The sequence below is a fragment of the Acanthaster planci genome, linkage group LG09 (assembly GCF_054643075.1).
Source record: "Acanthaster planci isolate LZ-2023a linkage group LG09, COTS_SCS, whole genome shotgun sequence".
Classification (NCBI taxonomy): Eukaryota; Metazoa; Echinodermata; class Asteroidea; order Valvatida; family Acanthasteridae; genus Acanthaster; species Acanthaster planci.
The window spans coordinates 1,863,633-1,885,386 of NC_141785.1; the positions used below are offsets into that span (position 1 = coordinate 1,863,633).

The 21,754-nt window shown below is 42.8% G+C and overlaps 1 pseudogene; it reads right to left on the reverse strand.

Moving 5' to 3' along the window:
• Positions 1-13,028: 13,028 nt before the first annotated feature.
• On the reverse strand, positions 13,029-15,002 carry LOC147798010 (uncharacterized; annotated as a pseudogene).
• Between the last annotated feature and the right edge of the window lie 6,752 nt (positions 15,003-21,754).

Sequence of the window (21,754 nt, forward strand, 5' to 3'; positions counted from 1 at the left end):
CACAATTTACACGTGACCAACGGTAAATATGCGGGATCTACTTACATGGGCTTTGGATGGGCTAAGCCACCTGAAGGTTCCGGTCACACGAGTACTTACACGGTCACCTGGATTTCACAGTCGGACACGGTCACTTTGGCCAGGTGGGATTTTGTTCCTAAAAAGTCTCGGTTGACGGACGTGGGAATCACCAAGGTAAACGAATCAATTTGAGCTTACGTCTACGCATTACTCGGGGCACAGGCACAGACCAAGACGAGCGTTTTGGCCACCGGCACCGGATTAGACGCGCAATGGCAATTTAATATAATCGTGGAATCTTTAATTAATTCGGACCCCGATCTCAAACAGTCCATCGACCAATTTCGAGATTCGTTGCAATATGCGAAAACACCTTTAAACTTTGTCGTCGCCCCGGGGTTGTACTTAGTACCCTCGGACATGGACTTATGCATCGGTACGTTTGAGGGTTGTAACAATAATTTACAAATCGCGACTGCGGATATGAAGACTGGTTACTTGCCGAGTTTAAATTTGGGAGAAATCCCATAAGTGACCGAAGCGAGCAAACCAGAACCCACAATTTTACCAAATCCAATTGTAAAGCCAATTTTAAAGCCAATTTTAAGTAAGCTTTTAGACGTGCACAACGAAAAAAACTGTCCTTAACCGTCGGAGCCATTGCCGTGTGTGTCACTGGTTTTACGTTATATAAAGTTTGAACTTAAACGGTTTCTTTTAAGGCATTAAAAAACGCTTGTTTTTCACGTGGAGAACAAGCGTTTAATTTTTTTGCCTATTTTAAATACGTTTACATTTTTTGCACGTACGTCAAAATCAAAACACCTACGCCTACAAACAAAGTCCACAAGTGATCTGCCACCCATCTGACAGCTTTACTCGCCACGTTAAAAATCCAACTCAAAACGCTACCTATGATTTCGGGCTAAGCGCCCAAAGCTTTCAACCCGAGTTTTTTCAATACATTGGCCAAATGCCACAGTTGACGTTTGATCCAATCGGTAATTTTGCCTTTGGAGGGGGGTTCTGGCGTTGGTTCAGATGCAGGTTCAGGTGTCAGCTCAGGCGTGATGCTAGGTGTTCCGGCAGCTCTAACGGTAGCTACGATACTACTAACGATGGTACTTACGGCCAATCCAAAAGCCGTTAAACTGCTTGCGATCGTGACGCCTTGTTCTCTAAATAGAATTCTTATTCTCTCGCGTAGTGTCAAATCCAAATCCATCACTGCCGTAATCGTTTCTTTAATTCGATTGATTTGCGTACGAAGTTTAACCGTATTTCTATTTATGATTTCTAATCTTCCCGCTCTCTCGATTTGTAAATTGGCTAACTACTTCCGGAGTTCTTCTCTTTCTGCATCTGTCGAAGCTTCTTCTAATTCGTCTTTGACTTGTTGAATCTTATCGTCTAACCGAGCTAATTTACCCTGATTTAATATTAATGCCCCTTTGGTGGTTTGTAACGAATCGTCCAAGGCAGCTAACTCGCGATAGTTTAATCCTTCTGTTAGTACGAATTTATTTTCTTCAATGAGATCTGTTTGAACTTCTTTATTTTCGCCGATCAGATCTTGGACAATCTCGCTAACTCGATCTGCAGCGGCGGGTAATTTCTTTAGCTCGACTTGTTCCTGTTGAATCACTTTTAAACTCTGCCCGGGCTACCTTTTTGCCGTAATCATGGAATCTTAGAACGTTTTGAACAAAGCCCATCCCGGAATATCCAACCTCTCTCGCGTGTTCGGCGATCGTATCGTTACACATCGACCAACTTCCCCTTTCTTTTTACTCGTTAATAGTACCCTCCGTGTGCCCATTTTTCCCCACCTTTGAAAAATGGCCCTTTGTTTTCTTGATATACAAATAAATTGTAATTTAGGTCTTCTGGTACGTCTGTTCTACCCATGTCACGGTAATTTTCGTAAAATTTATCGACTTTTGGATTAGTTACCTCTGGGCCGGAACCTGGTCGGGAATTTAAGTATAATTTTGGTTTAGCCGACGTTGTCGTAGTTTTTTATCCAACCGTGCAGCGGGTATTGGAGGTATTGTCCAACTCTTCTTCTTTCGTTGCACCTTCTATAAAGGACGTTTCTTGTCGATCTGAAGATAAGTTATCGTCGACAAAATCTTGGTCGTTTATTTCTTGATCTTGATCTTCCAAGAGAGGTATTTCTTCCGGATCAACTCCTCTTTGTTGGACAATACCTCCAATACCCGCGGCACCGTTGGATCAAGAAATAAACGACCAAGATTTTGTCGACGATAACTTATCTTCAGATCGACAAGAAACGTCCTTTATAGAAGGTGCAAAGGAAGAAGAAGAGTTGGACAATACCTCCAATACCCGCGGCTAAACGTCGGCTAAACCTCTTTGCGAGCTGTTGCTTCATCTTTTTGGTATGCTCGGCTAATTTCCTACCTTGTTCCACTCGCCTTGGATTTTTAGCTTTAGTTACTGTCTGTACCTGCGTCTTTACCAGGCTGTTCGCTGGGGTCGGGGTCGCTTCGTTTGTTGACATCTTCTTTTATAATGATAGAACTTTTTTTGAACTTCAGGTGTTTAGTCGTAATTAACGCGGTTGTCAATGGTGACAAATATACCTCGTACTTATAACAAAACTCGGTAAGTAAGTGACCCATGGTCTGACTGATGATCGGGTCGTCGTTTAGGTCTTTGGTCAGCGCTTCTTCGGATTCTAAGTTGACGTTGAACCCAAGGCGATCGACGGGAGTAGCAATTCCGAGCAAGCGAGAATACAAACTTAGGATCGCGTGGCCAAGAGTTTTTACAATTTCTGAACCAAACTTAACTTCGTACAGATTAAAAAGCTTTTCTTGGTCTTTTGGACTAAGCGACTCGATGTCTTTTACAGAATATTCTTTGCCGAGATACTTTTTAGATTCGCCAGAAGCAGCTATCGAACAAAGTCGGTCTTTGACGTTGGATTTGGATTCTTCGGTTGATTCGCTTTTTGAATCGGCCAGTATTGATTTGATGTCGTCCATTTTATAATATACGTTTTAAATTTGTTGACAGTTTGTTTGAAGCATAGGTACTTGATTGTATAGTAGGTCAAGTTAGCTGCAATAACTAGCTGAGCAACTAGTTGAACGTATTCTAGCACGGCTATCATTTAATTATAGCAAAATAAAAAATTTTTATAGCCAGACTCAGTTAGCCCAGCTATAACGAAGAATAAGTAATTAATAAGTACTTAATAATTAGCTTTTATAATAGTGATGCGAATACTCAATCTCGAGTTTATTAAATTTTTTTTAGGTTATAACACTTTAAACAACAAAGAACATCGTTGGACTTATTGATTATTGAGACGTTCGATTGTGCACAAATCGTGGCGATATTCGGTAAATTGCATCTTAACCTTGCAATCGGGATAAAAGCAATACCCACAGTCCTCGATTAAACCTCGACAAAAGTCTGTATCAATAAAGTGATCTGCATCAAATCGATTGTATTTCTTGTCGCTAGAACGGCAATGATAGAGCCACTATTGAATTGTTACCTTGACTGGGTCGCTGCAAATTTTGCATCGATTTTTCTCCTTACCTTGAATACATATTTCGGAACATTGACAATCAATGCATCTAGATCTTCGTTTTTTGTGAATACATATCCCTGAGCCATTACATTCAACGCATCGAGATCTCCGTTTTTTGTGAATACATATCCCTGAACCTTCACATTCAACGCATTGAGATCTCCGTTTTTTGTGAATACATATCTCTGAACCTTCACATTCAACGCATCGAGATCTCCATTTTTTGTGAATACATATCACTGAACCTTCACATTCAACTCATCGAGATCTCCGTTTTTTGTGAATACATATCCCTGAACCTTCACATTCGGCGCATTGATATCTTTCTTTCCCATGTGGACAAACTTTTCGCTGTTTACTTTCTTTCATTTTAATTAAACACTCGTTGCAAAGTTTATTTACCTTACCAGTCTTCTTCTGAATTTTAAAGTCAGATACATCTTTAACGCAAAAACAGCGAGTACAAGTTTTTTCTATCTTTACCTTTTTGGTTAGATCGATTAAATTATTTCTCATTTTTTCCCACGATAAATCAAACGAGACGGGCGGTTCCGTATTTAACACAAGTCTACTGAATTTCACGTCGCGTAGGTATGTTTTGATCTCCTCTCGTTTTTCGTCTGGGATTACATCATTTTCGTCTAGACATTGGTAAAACGAATTACGATCCTTACAATTAAACAAACCTACCCACGCCGTATTTTCTCTAAAATCTTTTAAAACGGAATTGTACTTTTTGCACGATTGATTAAAGTGTCTACCGCTAAAGGCCATCCTACTCAAAGCGCAGGTGTTACTCGCCTTAGATTTTTTGCGATATTTAATAAATTTATCAGCTGCACAATCGTCGACAATAAAAAGCGTATTTACCCCGTCAAATAGTCGTTAATATATTTCAATCGCCTCGTTTAATTCAATCTTTTCTCGATCCAAGTAACAGAGAAAAACATTTTCGTCGGAGTATATCCACAGTTGTTCTAAATACGTTCTATTCTTAAAAAGCGTCGGGCATATAATCACGATAGCTTCAAATATAAACCGGTACTCATTTCCAATAAATTTAAATCGACTGAGTTTTACCACTCTCGGTTTTACCCACGATTAAGGTGCAGTGAGGATTCTTGTACATCTGACTCATTTAATGTAAGCCCGGTTTAATAAACTAAACTCCTAAAATTGCCGTCTTCCACCGTCAATTGCGTGTCCATCACCAAAAACACGTACATCGTCAGGGGGCCCGCGGTTTCGGCTTGACGTTCCATTTGAAATGATATATCTCCACCACCGCCGAGTGGTCTACCCACTACCCACCTGAGTGCTATTATCGTCGGAACTTCTGAAATCGAGCCACAAGCCGTATTTATCTCTGAAATATTCAGCTATATCTACTCCGGTTAAGTTTAGGCCTTTGGCTACCGCGCGAGTCGATTTTGTGCCTAAATCTCCAAAATACTTGGTTACCTCGTTCCAATGTTGGTATTCAAACAGCCCCTGTAAATACAATTGATTTGGCTTACCCTCGACCGTGATGACCGTTTTTGTGACGTGTGGATTATAAAATCTTTGGGGGTTTTAATAGCCAGGTCTCTTAATAGAATAGAATTAAAACTCCTTTCAAGCTCTTGATTGTCTGATCGATGCTGATGTTCCATAGCGTGTCAGAATTATTGACGGCCTGCTTCTTCCACGAGTGAAGCCGGTCGAATAGGTAAAACATCGTGTTTTTTTTGTTTTTCAAGGTTTGGGCCAGGTCTCGATTAGTTACTACTTCGTATTCCAAAGTCAGGTCCGAAATTGAGTACTCGACCGCGGTATCTGACAAGTTAACCACTTTATCGTGCCCGTTAAAAATCAGTTGATACGCCAGTGGCTCTTTAAACCCCGACGGGTAAAAGGGGGAAATGATCCGTCAACATCGGCGTGTCCAGTGGAATCGCGTAACGATTTTTAAAAGCGTCGGCAATTGCTTTATCTTTACCTTTATTTGCGGCGTCCTTTTTGTCGAGAGCCCCTAGACGTATCTTGGCCACGATTTCCTTTTCCAAACCAAAGTACGCCATATTCTTTTTCTGCGACAGAGGTAGCCAGTTGTCCTTAAAATTGTGAAATACGTGTGCATCTCGGTCACTTACGATTTTGTTTCCTTGGAGACTCACGTTGATTTCCGAAACCAGGTTTCGCGCCACGTTGTTATACACGGTACGGTTATCGTCCGAGGCTCCGTCTAGATTGAGTTTAAAAGCAAGTATGGCGGTCCCTGGTACAATGACGTCGTCCGTGCCTAAAGCTGGGAATTTTACGTTCAATGTGTGACCGATGTGATCTTATCGGCACGCATCTGCTCGAGGTTGCGTAGGTTGGCTTGAATTTCCGACAGTTGATCTTTAATTTTGCTGTTCATTTAATTTAATTTAATTTAACTTTATTTTAAAAATGGCTAGTGCTTTAATGATGGTGGGAGGAGCAATAGTAAACGCCTTGGCATTTTTTATTTAGCAGTTTATCAAAAAGTAAAGTCGACGAAGAACGAAAGCGTCACGACCTCGCGTTAGAACAATTGGCGCAAGCGAAGGAATCCTGGAAACAAAACCGCGTACACGTGCTGGACTTTTTAAACGAACGAATTCGACAAGAACGCGCGAGTCAGCAGACATTTGTAAACGTGGATGAAGCATTACGAGCTTATTTAGAATTAAGCGGTAAAAATATCACGCCGTTACCATCAGAACCTAAGTTGTCTGATTTCTACGAGCCTTCCGAAGATCAAAAGATTCGCGAGTTTGTTTGGATTTTAGGTGGAACTGCTTTGGTGACCTCGATTTGCGTAACTTTATTTTAAAATGGAACGAGAATTTTCAAAGTTGTTTTATAGTCCACAGGGCTACTGGCGAGGAGAAAGCGCGGTCGATCATCTACACGAAAAGACCGGTGCAGACAAATCAATTATTAGGAACTGGCTAAAAAAGCAGGCCATTTGGCAAATATATTTACCAAAACCAAATTACGTACCCAGACCTACAATGTTGCAATCAGAATCAGTCGAACCAAACGAAGCGCATCAAATGGACGTTTTGTATTTACCCTGGGACCGCGTTAAAAGAAAAACTTTTAAATACGCTTTGACTGTAGTAGACGTCGGTTCGCGGTATAAAGAAGCCGAGCCGTTGACCAGTAAAACCGCCGAGCAAGTAAGCGAAGCTAGCAAGAAAATTTACAAGCGATCAGGTCTGGCCTGGCCTAAATTCACAATGGTAGACTCCGGATCTGAATTTAAAGGCGAGTTTAAAAGTTAATGGCAAAACACGGGTAGAAATTCAAGTGGGCGAGCCAGGTGTGCACATATCGCAGGGGATCGTGGAAAGGTTTAACCGCACTTTAGCCAAGCGTTTATTCGGCCATCAATACGCTCAAGAAATGCGAAACGTTGAATGGGTAGAACGTTTGCCCCAGGTCGTGAAATCGTTAAACGATGAAAGAACGCATTTAATCGATGCCGTTCCTGCAGAAGCTATAAAATTAGACCGAGTGAAACAAACACCGAGTGCACCCATAAGAACGACCCAAAGAGAATTTTTCCAGACGTGGTCGTTCGGTATTTATATTACCCGGGCGAGCAAGAGGGCGGCACCGTCAGAAGGGCGACAGATCCGGTCTGGTCAGTGGACGTTTATCAGGTGGAAAAGCGCACGAGCCAATTTAAACGAGTGAAAGGCAAGCGGATAAAAACGGGCCCCACTTTATATTATCTATTGATTTGGTCTACGGCCAAATAGGAGTTTTGTCAAAGAGGAACTTCAGGTCGTACCCGAAGATACTGAATTACAGCCTGAGTAATATATGCCCGTAAGCTAACGTATCGATTCCATTCGGCAAAATATAGCGCTTTGTGACCAACGGCGAGAGGCTTAGCTTGTTTTGCGACACGGTGAACATGTGATGTTTATCTGATCTAAATAGCTGCTGTTTATTGAAATGCTGCTTTCGTTCAAATAGGCAGCTTTTATACATCTCGTGGGTTAACCGTTTCTCGGTTACTACTTTGTGACCCCGTCGCCTTCTTTAAATATTTGATCGGTAGTTAAGATCGAATACATTTTTGGGCGTATGCAAACGACCTCTGAAATTATTTGGTCACCAAATTGGTCTTTCATTTTACCTATTACTTTTTTATTTTTTGAATCGTAAAGTCGATTATCGGGTGGGTAATTACTAAAGTCAAATAATGAACGCTTTTTACTCAGGTAGCCGTTTAAATCGTCAGTTTGGATCTGAACTAACAGAGAATCAGTGTCCGTGTAAAGTAAATTTACTTTTTCACCAAAGTTGGCTTTTAGTTCGTTGTAATAAAAATCGTACATGAACGTTTTAGATAAGTCGAGCACGCTTACTCCGCAATAGATCGGCTTATTTAGCTTGGTCTTTATGCGATACATTTCCACAAAGGAGAGATCGCACTCTTTAAACGGTACCGTCGATTTGTAATTTGGTTTAAAAGTTAATTTTTTGTATTTCTCAGCGTCTTGTGAGTCCCTCAATAAATGACCGTCCATACGATATCTGACATTTTCCATCGTCTTGCCAAAAACAGAATTATTCATCAATTTGAAGAAATCCTTCTCAAAATCAATCTGGCCAATTTGCGCAATTCGGTATTTTTTATTGATGTAGCTTTTCATCCAAGGCCACTGTTTAAACGACATGACACGGTGTACCTCTTTTAATCTAATCCTAGTTCTAAATATTTCTGTAAAGTTCGGTAGTGAACCACATATTTTCGTTTGGTACCCAAAGTGACCACGAGTTTGTCTACCGAGGTTACTTTTTCTCCGTTGCTAATTAAATTTTGTTGGTAGCCTGAAAACCATTCATTGGGAATTGACATATTTTCGGGCGCAACTGGGAAGTCGTTGTGTTTGTCGTGTAAGTGTTGCAGATAGTCTAAAGTCACTTCAAACATGTAATCGCGCGTGTCTTTAGGTCGTAACTTGGAAATAAACTCGGGAGTAAATTTGTCTAAGTTTTTAGCCACTGAAACTCACCCACGGGTAGATACTGACTCATGGCCCAGCCGCATAAATTATTGGCGTCCAGGTACATGATGTGAGACTCCGGTTGATTCGGGTCGTAGTCAGGTAGGTCCGGGTTATTTGCCTTTGCATATAGCTTTGCACCCACGCTAGAGATACCACCTCTTTTTGCCCTTTCAAAGAACAAGTGCTTATCAATGTCCGTCAGTAGTTCCAGTTGTATACATGAATGCTTTAACAATGCATCCCACGACAGGCCCGGTGACGTGTAATAGTTGACTGGGTCAAGGTCATATTGTTGTTTACAGACTTTACGGAAGTTCTCAAAAACAGCCGCTAGCAATAACACGTCCGTTTCCACGTATAGGTCGTGGTAGTCAACTACGTTTTCACAACCAAAGGCTTGCCATACTTTTTGAGCTCTTAAATGTTCTTGCTCGGTCACGGCGGTTGTTTCAGAGAGCTATAAAAAGCGCCTATTGGTGGTAAACTCGTCTCTTGGAACCGATCAAAGGAATCGATATATTCATAAGGGTATTTTCCCTTTTTCTGGAAACCTTTCGCAAAGTAAGTTAAAATCATCGGGTGAACAGTTTTTAACCAACCGATCTAGCGAGGTCGCCATAAAATGAAAGGAGTCTAAAAACCTGAGTTGGCCAAAGGAAAACAAAATGTAATTTTCAGTATTTTTAGCAATTAATTTATTTCATTCCCGTTGTACTCGTGAGCGCCCTGCATAATCAAGTGTGCGTCGTATTTCTCGAGATTGTGTAAAATCACCGGAATGGGCGTTTGATTCGGGCAACTCTTAACTTTAGATTACAACTGGCGTGCGCGGGACCTCGGTATTTTCCTGTCACTTGACAATGATCTCTGACCTTTCTAAAATTGTTGATGGGCTTTTCGCAATCTAAACATATCCATTCTCTGAACCCAGCTTCATTTTTACGAGCAATTTTGCCCGTATTTGGAATATCACACTGGCATTGAGATTCTTCCATTTTCTTGTCTATCAACTTTTCGCAAATCCAACAGCGATTACAATTTTCGTAGATTTTTTCTAACTCGGGTGACCAAATCAACTTCACTTTGCTTTTAAACGTTTTGTTTATCTCGGATGCTTCCTCAGAGAGCGATTGAACAAATTTGGTAGCCGCGTCTTTACCTCTATAAATCTCGCGTGAAGTGCATTGACCATCGCATCTGACGACCACGTATGAGTATCCCAAGGCTTATGAATTTGTGTTTTGACCGTGTTTGTATCTGTCGGCGGTAATTTTTCTAAAACAGACTCAAAATCAGCGTAAATGACAAAAGGGGCGGCTTGTTTGTCTTTGTAATTTTTAAACTTGAGAATATTTTCGCCTTTGGCGGGTAATTCTACTTTAGAAGCCGGTGTGTCAATTCCGTTACAATCTTCTCTGTGCCGAGCAAGTTTTTCTGCCTCTTGAAAATGTGACAAGCATTTGAAGCACCAGTGTTTCTTATGCTCGTGATGATCGATATCACCCGTCAACCGAGAAAAGTTTTTAATCCAGCAGTAGTGACTCTTTTCACCTCGGGTAAAATAAAGTATATTTAATTGTAAAATTTGTTTATTGCCGCATAAGTCAGATACAAAATGAATGAAATCTTACACCAGCGCAAATTTAATTCTTTTGTTATCGTACGGCCAGAGCAGTTTTAATTCCAGATCGATAACCAATAGCATTTTATGTGATAGTTTAGCATATTCCCGGTCGAAGCGTAAACCGCGAGACAACATTGTAAATAAGCTAAACAAAGCAAGTCCCGGTCGAAGCGTGATCCGCGGACGGTAACTGGCTGCACTTAACAAGTCCCCGGTCGAAGCGTGAGCCGCGAGACAACAGTATAAGCCACTTAACCATGTTCAGTCTCCGGTCGAGGCGTAAGCCGCGAGACAACAGAATAGATTGTAAATCATTGCAGCAAATCATTCCCGGTTGAAGCGTAATCCGCGGAATAGACATTATTCACGTCCCACCCGTACGTACCCGAATATAGACTACCCATTCCATCTGGATTATAAACTGCAAAGTGAACCATAAACATTATACAGACTTCCTATTGATTCCATGTATGTAAGAATTCGTTGATTGCATAGGTTTTATATAGCTATATTGAATCGTAATCCTAAGGCCCATGACGGTGATAAGAATGAAATTCCGCCACACGGTCATTTATGACCGCCGCCAAATGGGCCGCGTGATGATAGGTAAGTGACCTCGCGTGTGTAGGGGGAGGTGGTGTTTGCGCTGGCATTGTAACAGGAAATCAAGCTACACCGCAAGACTGGAGTAACGCGGTATGGAAGTTATAAATAAGGAATTCCGAAGCGGCACCCACAAGGTGCACCCCATCTGATAAATATAAATCCTGCCGCCACCACTCAATTTGGGGGTGAGCAATCAACCCACCTGGCGCCCTGTGGAAAAGATTGCCCACCGAACGGTTAAGAGCTCGCCTGGTGTGCTCAACCAAATTTTGTCTGTTAGCCGAGGCATAGGAGACCCTTGGCAAAATCTCCGACCAGTAAATGATGGAGTGAGGTAATAATGCTCGGGTGACGGCAAGAATTGTTTAATCCCCTCGAGCATTGATTTCTTGGGGACGTAGCCCAGATCGTTGGAGCCAACGTGTATGATGATCCATGTTGACGATGCTTGCTCCGTCAGCCAGCAGCTGTAAAGGAAGTCGTTGAATTGGTCAAGCTGCAGGCCCCGCCTACCCATCCAGCGAACAGTTGCCAGCCCATCAAGTGCCTCCCCCCAAGGAGAGGATAACGCCACACTCCCGTGTGGCGTTATCCTCTCCTTGGGGGGAGGTCCAATGGATGAACGAGTCGCCAACCACCCAGACAAGGGGCTTGTTGTCGATCGGCGGGTTTGCTCATGGAAGTAAAACAGAAATTAAATAGCTATTAATACTTAATGAAAAGTTAGCGTATGGTTGGAATCACGGTTGTTTTTGGTGTGGGGTAACATGACTCCAATGTACAAAATAACCACAAAATTTAAAACTCATGGGAGAAGGTCCCTGCTAATACGAATATAGCGGCGGTAAACGCCTGACTGCCAACGACCCATCTGTTGGATCTCATCGTCAGGAATTTCCGCCATTGCGGCTGCTGTGGCCGCACCAATCCAGAAGGAATGAGAAGTGTAACGGGTATCATGAATGCCAATGAAGCCAAGGGCCCGCCTTAAAACAGCGGTGAATTGAGAACGTGTAATTGGAGAACCATCAGAATGGGACAGGAAATTGCTGAAATGCTGAGGACACCTGCTGAGGAGCTGTGTAGTGGCCTGAACAGGGCACAGGGAGAGTTCGCCCTCAGAAACAGCAGGTATTGAAATTACACAACCCTGACCGTACTGGTCGGTCTTGGAGAAACGAATGTTTAGATTAACCACACTGCCGGAAGAGGTATGATGAAGGGTAACATCAGAACGACGTAAAGGTGAAATACCAGATCGAGTGGACGCTGTGAGTTCACCGACGCGCAGAAATCCAAAAAACGCTAACAGGAAAGCCACTCGAAACAGTAGGGCTTCATACTGATTGGTACAAACGGAGTGTAAAGCAGGAATAACACGCCGCAGTAAAACAATCGTAATAGGGCGGCGTTGATCGCGCCGCCCGTACCGGCGGCGGCAACCATCTAACATTCGTTTCACAATGAAATGTTTAGTTATGTCATGGGAACCCTGCAAGCGGAGTGTAGACGCAATCCATGAGACATACGATGCAACAGTAACCGGAGCGTACCCATTAACGGACAAAAATGCAATAAAGTGCACAAGCTGCTGCAATGTGGGACTAGAAGATGTATTAAGAAAACCATGGCGGGAAATAAACCAACAGAAAAATTGCCAAGCACATTGGTAAACTGAATGGGTACGCGGGGCAACTGAGTCCATCAAAAGACTGTGAACCTCTAAATTAAGTTGTTCCAAAGGTCTGCAGGCAAGGGTGTCATAACGGGGGCGGCCTCGGGCGCCAGCCGCCGGTAACGATCCATCTGAAAACGAGATAGAGCGTCAGCGATGCCATTATCAAGACCAGGTACATGGCGTGCCTTAAAGTGGATATTCAACCTCAAACAAAGCACTACAAACATGCGAACCAATTTCATAATTCTGGGACACCGTGATGTTTGGCTATTAATAATCGCCACCACAGCCCCATTATCACACCAAAATATGACACGCCGGTTTTGCAAGGCCGGGCCCTATAAGCGCAACGCGAGGGTGATCGGGAAAAGTTCGAGAAAAGTAATGGATAAATTCAAGGAGCGCCATTGCAGTGGCCACATGCCTTGCGTCCAACGCTCATTAAAGAAAGCTCCGAAACCGAACTGCTGGGATGCGTCCGTATACAAGTGCAAGTTGGCGCTAGAATGCCATACCTCCTAAGGGAAAATAACCAAACCATAAAACCATTAAAACGGAACAAAAATTCCCGCCAAGCCAGCATGTCGGCCCGCGCACCAGAGGAAATACGGATCCGATGATGTGGTTTCTGAATGCCGCTTGTGAGATGGAAGAGACGACGCAAGAAGGCCTGGCCCGGCCGTATTGCCTTACAAACGAAATTTAGGCTACCCAGCAATGATCGAAGATCTCATAGGGTGACTTTACGCTTGGACAAAGTGCAATCCAACTTCGCCAGAATTGCAAGGACCTTGGCCGTAGGAACCCGAATCTGCTGGGCAACTGTATCAATCGTTAAGCCCAGGAAATCTAAGCTTGTCACTGGCCCCACTGTTTTGTCACTGGCCAAAGGAACACCAAAGTCCCGGCAAACTACTGTGAAAAAAGTAAGCGCATGTGCGCACTCGTTGGATTGCCCTTCGGAGTAGCTGCAACCTTACGAGTACAATATTCGAGAAAGGTGCTAAATCGTTCGAACGTGGCACAAGAAATGGAGCAACCCATGGGCATACACTTGTAATAAAATGAACCGTCGAACGAAAAACCGAGTAAATCATAATCATCGGGATGAACAGGGAGTAAACGACAAGCCGATTTTATATCCGACTTGGCCAGAAGGGCTTTGGGGCCCAAACTAGAATCCAATTCAACAGCATCATCAAAAGTCGTATAAGACACCGCAGCCTTGGCTGGGTCAATATGATCATTAACTGAATCACCCAAAGGAGACGAAAGGTTATGAATTAAACGGAACTCACCAGGGGTTTGTTTCGGCACTAAACCTATTGGAGAACAACGAAAATTGGGAAATGGGGGACTGGGGAACGGGCCAGCAATCCTACCCAAATGTAACTCACGGTCAAGTTTGCATTTCACTACCTCTCTATTTTGTCGAGCAGAGATCAAATTACGGGCAGAAGTGCTAACCCGAGGACCTTTATACCCTATACGGAAACCAGATGTAAAAACCTCCAACAGCACCTGAGCGGCATGCCTGTCACCATATGATGCCAAAAAGGGGCGCAGTTTATTTATTCTTACCGGCGTTGGGAGGTGTGGTTAGAGTGAGTGCTCCCCGCACCGAGCGAGGGCTTCCACGGCAAGAGGCGGCGGAATGGCCGATGGACAAACAGGTTGCGCATTTGTGGGCAAAACGACAGGTGGGTCTGAAGCAGTGGCCGCGGTTGAAATCGAAACAGATTCCGGCAGTGTGCTCGCGCTGGGCGGTGCGGCTTGCCCCAATATTGGTGTGACCCATTGCCCGTTGGTGGTTGCTCTGGTTGGAATAGGGACGAAAAATGGCTTGTTGGACGGGCGCACCGACCAACGTTAGCCATAATTCAACGTCAATGCTGGCCCACGACCGAGACGGCATGCGGGCTTGGCGCAACCTGAATTGAATATCATAGTCGCGCCACCCATAACCTACTCGCCGAAAAGCAGCCGAACGGACGATGTCGGCATATTTTAGCAGCTGCCTCGCCTGCGTAGGGTGCCGCATCAAATATATGGATGCAAAAATTAGAAAAGCCGAAGTCCACTGTTCAATTGAGGTGACCCGAGGGGGTTGATTGTGGGAACGAATTTGCCATGCTGGGGAATCGCGCGACCCAATAGTAAACACGCAGTCACTGGTACTATTGACACTGCTAGAGGGCCGCAGAAGAAGCGCAAAATCTACAAATTCCCCATTCCAAATTTTGTCCCGAAGGTGTTGAGAACCTCGGACCCAAGATCATCGCAAACACTTGTTAGGGGCGTGACATCGCCACCCCCTACACCCGACGAAGTGGTAAAAGACAGAACAGAATGAACAATAGGGGGAGACGCAACCGAAAAGGCCGGGCCATCAGGGGCAGATGCGATAGACACTACCGGCCTCGGCGTTAGCTCAGACGGGATGGAAAAAGTCTCACCCGATGAAACAGCAGTCATCCGTGCGACGGGCACCGAGGAATCACTCGGAACATCAGCCGGCGCGATGCGGTCCAAACGAGGCCTCCCCCTTGGTCTCGAACCCTCAGCGCCGGCAGTGCGCCGCTTTGTTCTTGCTGTCCGTGGCACCTTTTCCCAATAACTGGAAGGGGCTTGAATAAACGTGATATCCTCTCCCAAAGCTGCAAATAAATTGCAGAATGTAGAAAACGACTAACCTACGAAGGATACCTTGCAAATTTACAACAACACTGATTATTTATCCCACAATAAACCGAACGAACCGACCTGGCAAACTGCTCAGACAAAAGTGACCAGCACACACATTGGTTCTGCCTATGAAGCTGTAACCAAACAGTTGGGTCGTAAATCCAGCGCCTGTGTGGTCAGCGGGGGAATTTACCCCAGCAACCCAGCCTAGCGGATATTTGAAGCCCCAATGGGCCTAAAATGAATTAGGTTCAGACGTTTTTTTACTTTTATAAAGAATGTAAAGACCGTCTTTTTTGTCGTAACCAAACACATTGATTGCCAAATTATTTTGCGATTCGATCACCGGGATCTGAGATATGGGAAAGCTTATGTTTGTAAAATTTAGACCGTCTGTTTATGTGTAAGTCGATGTTCGCTCGTCATGTATTTTGTAATTTGAATTTGTTTCTAACTGACTTTTAACGTAGTCAGAATATAACTTTAAAGCCGCTCTCAGTGCCCATCTGATGCATTCCTGGTCTTTTTGGTTTGGACGTTTATGATTGCTTTTTTGTCCCTCAAATACTTTGGTAGCGGGATATAAGCGCGCCCACCGGGTTTTATTCAACCACGTTGATGTAAAAAGCTTTTACTTCATCAAAGATCCAACCAGAACGTTTTTGTGTATGAGCTTCCACGTCCTCAATCTGTTTTTCCCTCTGTTCAGCGAGTGCCCCTTTCACGTCGGCTTTGGTTGCGACTAAATTGTTGTCGCTTGGAAAGGGAAATACGCCAAATTCAGTTTTTTCAGGTTTTTCTAATCTAAACTGCACTTTTAGAGCCGTTTGCAATTTGTACGAACCAATTTCTTTTAGTTCTTCCAACGCTTTCTTCTCGATGAAAGTTTTGTAAAAATCCAAAAAAAAGTGCACGAGGTCATATTCAAAGAAACGGGGTATCAATTCCCAATTGCGGTAGTTATCTTAAAAGCGCCTCACGTTTCTAATGTCAACTTCCGCAATTTCCTCGGGCTGAGTGTAAGCTTTAATCGCTTCAATAAAGTCCTGTTTAACATATCTGTCTTTGTTTGCAAAAGGAATATTATATTTTTGCACCGTTTTAAAAAGCTGCCGATATGACTGACGCGGGAGGTACCTAAACTGTTTTTGATCAGCCCGTATGGCTTCAATGAGCTCGGGTTTAGTGTGATATTTACGCTTGGGTGCCGGTAATGGAATATTGTACCGCTTGACAAAATCTTCTAAAAACGCCTTCTTAAATCGATTAAAGGTCGATAGTAGAGGTCGGTGTTGCGGGTTGCTCATGTCTCTATTTATATGTAGGTCTCTAAAATTTTTCTCAGTTTTCTATCGAGACAGCGACAGGAAAATCCCTTTTTTGTTTGAGAGTGATCGTTTGTGCGATCGTTGCTGGTCACGAGTTGTTTACAGGAAAAAGTGCGCCAGGGTCAAAAGGTCAAGGTAAATCCCCGCGCGAGTGGGTGAAAGGAAGTGTTGGCTCAGAAGGTGTATATTTACCTGGTATTTTTAAAGCCGATTTTTGGGGGTCGATGAGGTACCCAGGGAAAATTGTTAAAATTTGGAATTCCAGATTTTAAGGGGATTCCCCCGATTTTTTTGAGTCGATGTACTACCCAGGGGTTTTGAGGAAACTGGGTGGAAAATGGAGGTGGGGTTTAAACGGCTAATTCCTACTACTCTGTACGTTCACCAACAACAAAATCAAAACCAGAGGTTTGACGGTTGTTAAAACAAGCGCAGGCTGATTCAGGATTTTTGAGGAAGCATTTAAAAAAATTAAACTAGAAAAATAGCAGTAGTAAACATTAACATTTCATTAATGTTACATAAATTCAATCAGATTGAGAAGAGTGCCGAACATTGGCTCTTGAAAAACATCTTCGAAATCTGTAGTGGAAAGTGAAGTATTCAAAAATCGATAAAAATAGTTGATGACGTCACCATGACGTCATAAATTAAGCAAAACGTTTTTATCAAGGTTTTGGTTGGTTGTAACTTTGATGATGACCACACATCTCAAAATTACCCAAATGGTGAGTTGAAAATGTGCACAAAGTCAATGGGCTGAAAACTACTCCTTTCAGGTGATGTCACGTGATTTGCGATTAAACTGAGAAAATTATGAAATATTATTTGATATTGAGACTTTTGGGTATACATGTAATCAAACGAAGACGAAAAATAATATGATTTTGTTTCGTTCTCATAGAAATTTCTAGTTGAAGTTCAGGACTACTCTCATTAAGATCGGTAATATTGCGTAGCAGAAAAACGTGTACAAACCCTATGAGAAAAACTGAAGCTTTACTTTCATGTCACGTGACCCTTGATGAAGCAATTTTGACGATGCTTTTTTGGGAGCCTCTCTCCATTAGGGACTTCAAGTGTACATTGAAGGAAATCATTCAGATTCACCAACGTGCCGAAAATAGGCTGTTGAAAAACGTGTACAAAACCTATGGACAAAATTGAATATCCAAAAATCAATTTAAAAATATGTGATAACGTCATCATGACGTCATAAATTAATTTTTTTCATCAGGGTCTTTGTTGTCTGTAACTTTGATGTTGATCGAACCTTTGACAATTGGCCAAATAGTTTCTTGAAAACGTGTACAACGTACGGAAGCTTAAAGTGACCATCCACAATACCGCGTTTCCGAGATAAATTTTCGTGGAAAGACGGAATACCCTGAAGTTTTGGACGTGTTTCTATGATAGCGTGATTGGAAAAGAAGGCTTAGAAGACTTAGGGCACACGTGTTACTTCCTTTAGACTTTTTACGATACTTGATTAACTGGTCGGCTGGTCAAATACAAACAGATATTCACGTCCAAAACCCACTTAGTCTTTCCGCATCCCGTCTTGCCGACAATCCAAGCACAGTGCGAATTTTTATACATGCTCATTTATCTTAAACCAACTTTAATAAACCAGACTTTTAAAATTACCGTCTTCCACAGTCAACTGCGCGTCCATGACCAAGAACACGTACATGTAAAGCGCTCCAGCCGTTTCGGCTTCCCGTTCCATTCGTATCGATATGTCTCCACCGCCACCAAGAGGTCTACCCGACCTATGTGCAGAATTATCGTCGGAACTTCTAAAATGTAGCAAAAAACCACATTTATCGTTCAAATAACTGCCCATATCAACCCCGTTAGATTCGGTGTCAGAATCTCCGAAGAACTTGGAGATTTCGTTGTTATGCTGGTATTCGAACAACCCTTGCGAATACAATTGATTTGGTTTAACTTCGACTGTAACGGTGGTTTTCGTAATGTGTGGATTGTAAAACCGTTGAGGGTTTTTAACCGTTGGTTCTTTGAACAAGATTCAAACGCCTTTCAAGCTTTTAATCATTTGATAGAAGTTTACATTCCACAACGTGTCCGACTTGTAGACCGCTTGCTTATTCCACGAATGGATCCTGTCGAATAGATAGTACACATTACCCTTGTGCTTTGCGCGCAACGATTGAGCAAAATTGCGATTGGTCACGACTTCGTATTCCAAAGTCAGATCCGAAATTGCATATTCCGCGGCTGTGTCGGTCGATTTGACAACTTTGTTGTGCCCGTTAAAGGTCAACTGGTAAGTCAGCAGTTCTTTAAATCCGTGGGATAAAATGGTCCATGATCTGTCAATATCAGAGCGTCTACGGAATCGCTTATCTGTTTTTAAAAGCGTCGGCTATAGCTTTGCCTTTACCGTCGTGTGCCGCTTCATTTTTGTTGCCCGCGCCTGATCGCAACTTGGCTATATTTTCCCTTTCTAAACCAAAGTGAGCCACATTTTCAGTCTGTGTCAAGGGTAGCCAATTGACTTTGTTGCTTTGTAAACTGACGTTGAGTTCTGAAACTAGGTTACGCGCGACGTTGTTATGCACTGTACGGTAGTCGTCCATTGAGCCGTCTAGTTCCAATTTGAAAGCCAGTTTTGTGGTACCAGGAGCAACGACGTCATCTACTCCCAATGCGGGAAATTTGACGTTTAGTGTGTGACCGGCAGCGATTAAGCTTGGATTGTGCGTAATAGTGACTTCGCGTCTTCCGCCTTTGATAGCTCGAGGCACTTTGAGCCGGTGGCTTGGGTTTAATTTCTTTGTGCATTGACTAACCATATCTTTTTATTATAAACGGTTTTATAATTTTAAAATCCTAAATAAAAAAGACATTGCAATCAACGATATACCGCCTGCAAAAAACATGTCTTTCTTATAAAACGTTTCGGCTCGCATTTCTGCCAATACGTCCTGGGTCTCTAAAAGCATGTCAGAGTTGTGATGTATGTCGGCTTGCATGTCCCCAAGCATGTGCTCGATGTTGCAACTGCTCGCATTTCTGTCAATGTGTTTTGAATTTCCCGCTCCATTTTAAAATATATAAAATAAAATGGCGAGTGCATTAATGAAGGAGTTATAGTCAATGCGTTGGTGTTAACTGGTTCAATTTTTTTATTTAGTAGTTTGTCTCAAAAACGAGTAGACGAAAAACGAAAGCGGCACGACCTTGCTTTGGAACAATTAGCGCAAGCCAAGCAGACTTGGGAAGAAAATCGTGTACATTTGTTGGACTTTTTAAACGAACGCTTGAGACAAGAAAGCGTTAGTCAACAAGAATTTGTCAATGTAGACGAGGTGTTGCGCGCTTACGCAGAAATAACGTGAAAAAGTGTGTTGCCGTTACCACCCGAGCCCAAGTTGTTAGATTTTTACGAACCTTCAAAAAGTTACAGAATTGGTGTGGCTCCTTGGAGGAACCGCGTTGGTAGTTTTTTTTTGCCTTCCGGTATGATTAACTTTATTTTAAATAAACAGAGAATTTTCAAGATTGTTTTATAGTCCGCAAGGTTATTTGAAAGGCTAAAGCGCCATAGATCACTTGCACAAAAAGACGGGTGCAAACCAAACAGTTATGCGAGCTTGGTTAAATAAACAAGCCATTTGGCAAATGTATTTACTCGCTCCTGTGGTGAAACACAGTAAGAAGCATACAGCAAGAATTACGTTCAAACGCTGTCGTCAGGTATCTATATTACCCGGGTGAACAGGGGGGTGACACCGTCAAACGGGCCACAGATCCAATTTGGAGCGTAGACGTGTTTCAAATTGAAAGGCGCACGAGTCAATTTAAAGCGAGTCAATGGTAAAATAACAACGGGACCTACTTTGTAATACTTGCTCGACGGGCCAAAGCGTTCTTTTGTGCGAGAAGAGCTTCAATTGGTGACAGAAGACACCGAGTTACCGCCTTCTGATATTCCATAATGACCAAATGCCAATGTATCGATGCAGTTTGGTAAAATGTATCGTTTGTATCGAGTGAATGTAAAGCTGATGTAGATACGACCGTATTAAAGTCCGTTCGTTTGTAAACTTTGTTTGGTTAAATAAACAGTCTTTGTAAGACTCGTGTTACAGGTCACAATCACTTACAATGTTTGTTACCCCTTTGGCTTTTTTAGCACAGAGTTGTCATCTAGTTTGATCGAATACATTTTGGGCCTGATACAAATGGCTTCTGATACGCTTGCCCCACCAAATTCGTCTTAAAATTTGCCAATGAATTTGATGTTCTGCTGGGTACTAAAATCAAACTTATTGCGCATGTATAAAAGGTCTTGGTAAACGTCATCAGTTTTAATTTCGAGTAAACTGTCGGTGTCGGTGTAAAGCGAGCTTATTTGATCGCCGTAATGCTGTTTTAACGTAAGTAGTGGGGGACTGTTTGGTACAGTTTGACCTTTGCGGAAAAAAATGGCAAAAGGTCACATTAATATGCATAAGTATGGTAATAATATATCGATATGAATAGGAATGAGGTGTAGGGTGAGAAATTATGGGACAGAATGACCTTTGGTAAGGGATAGGCATAGGATAAGGTCAGAAAGTCTGACACAGGTTGACCCTGGTTTATGGGATAAAATAGGAATAAGGCACGGGGTAAAAATTTTGGGTACAATTTGACCTTGCTTGTGATAAAAAATAGTGGATTACCATTATACGGTAATACGGTAATAGCGAAGACCACGTCGACGATCCGTGGGCAGAATTTGAACAAGCCAACCGAGAGGACGGAGGAGTGGACGGTGAAGAGGAGGAGGACAAGGAGAACCAGCCGTCAAGGAAGAGGATTCGCGTGGAAAGGCCGCATGATTATTACGCTATTTTAGACGTTAATGAGAAGTTTGTAAAAACAGTACAGTTCAGGGACATGAATCATTTATCCTTACGCGAGTTTTTACTACGCCTGAGTTCCACCGTTTTTACGCGTCGATGAGTGAACGGTCGAGAAGTTTCTGGCTCGTATCGAACAAGTGTTGCAATCCTATCAACACATTCAATTGGCCGACCAGGTCGACATTCATTTCGTGCACATGCGGATGCAAAAAGGGGGAAAGACTTGGGTCTTTCCCCTTTCCCCTAAACTCACAGCGGGGTCAAAATTAAAAAATAGGACGTAATACCTGGCCAGAGATTTGCACGCTAAAGCGGGCGTAAAGGAAGGTCCGTGCGG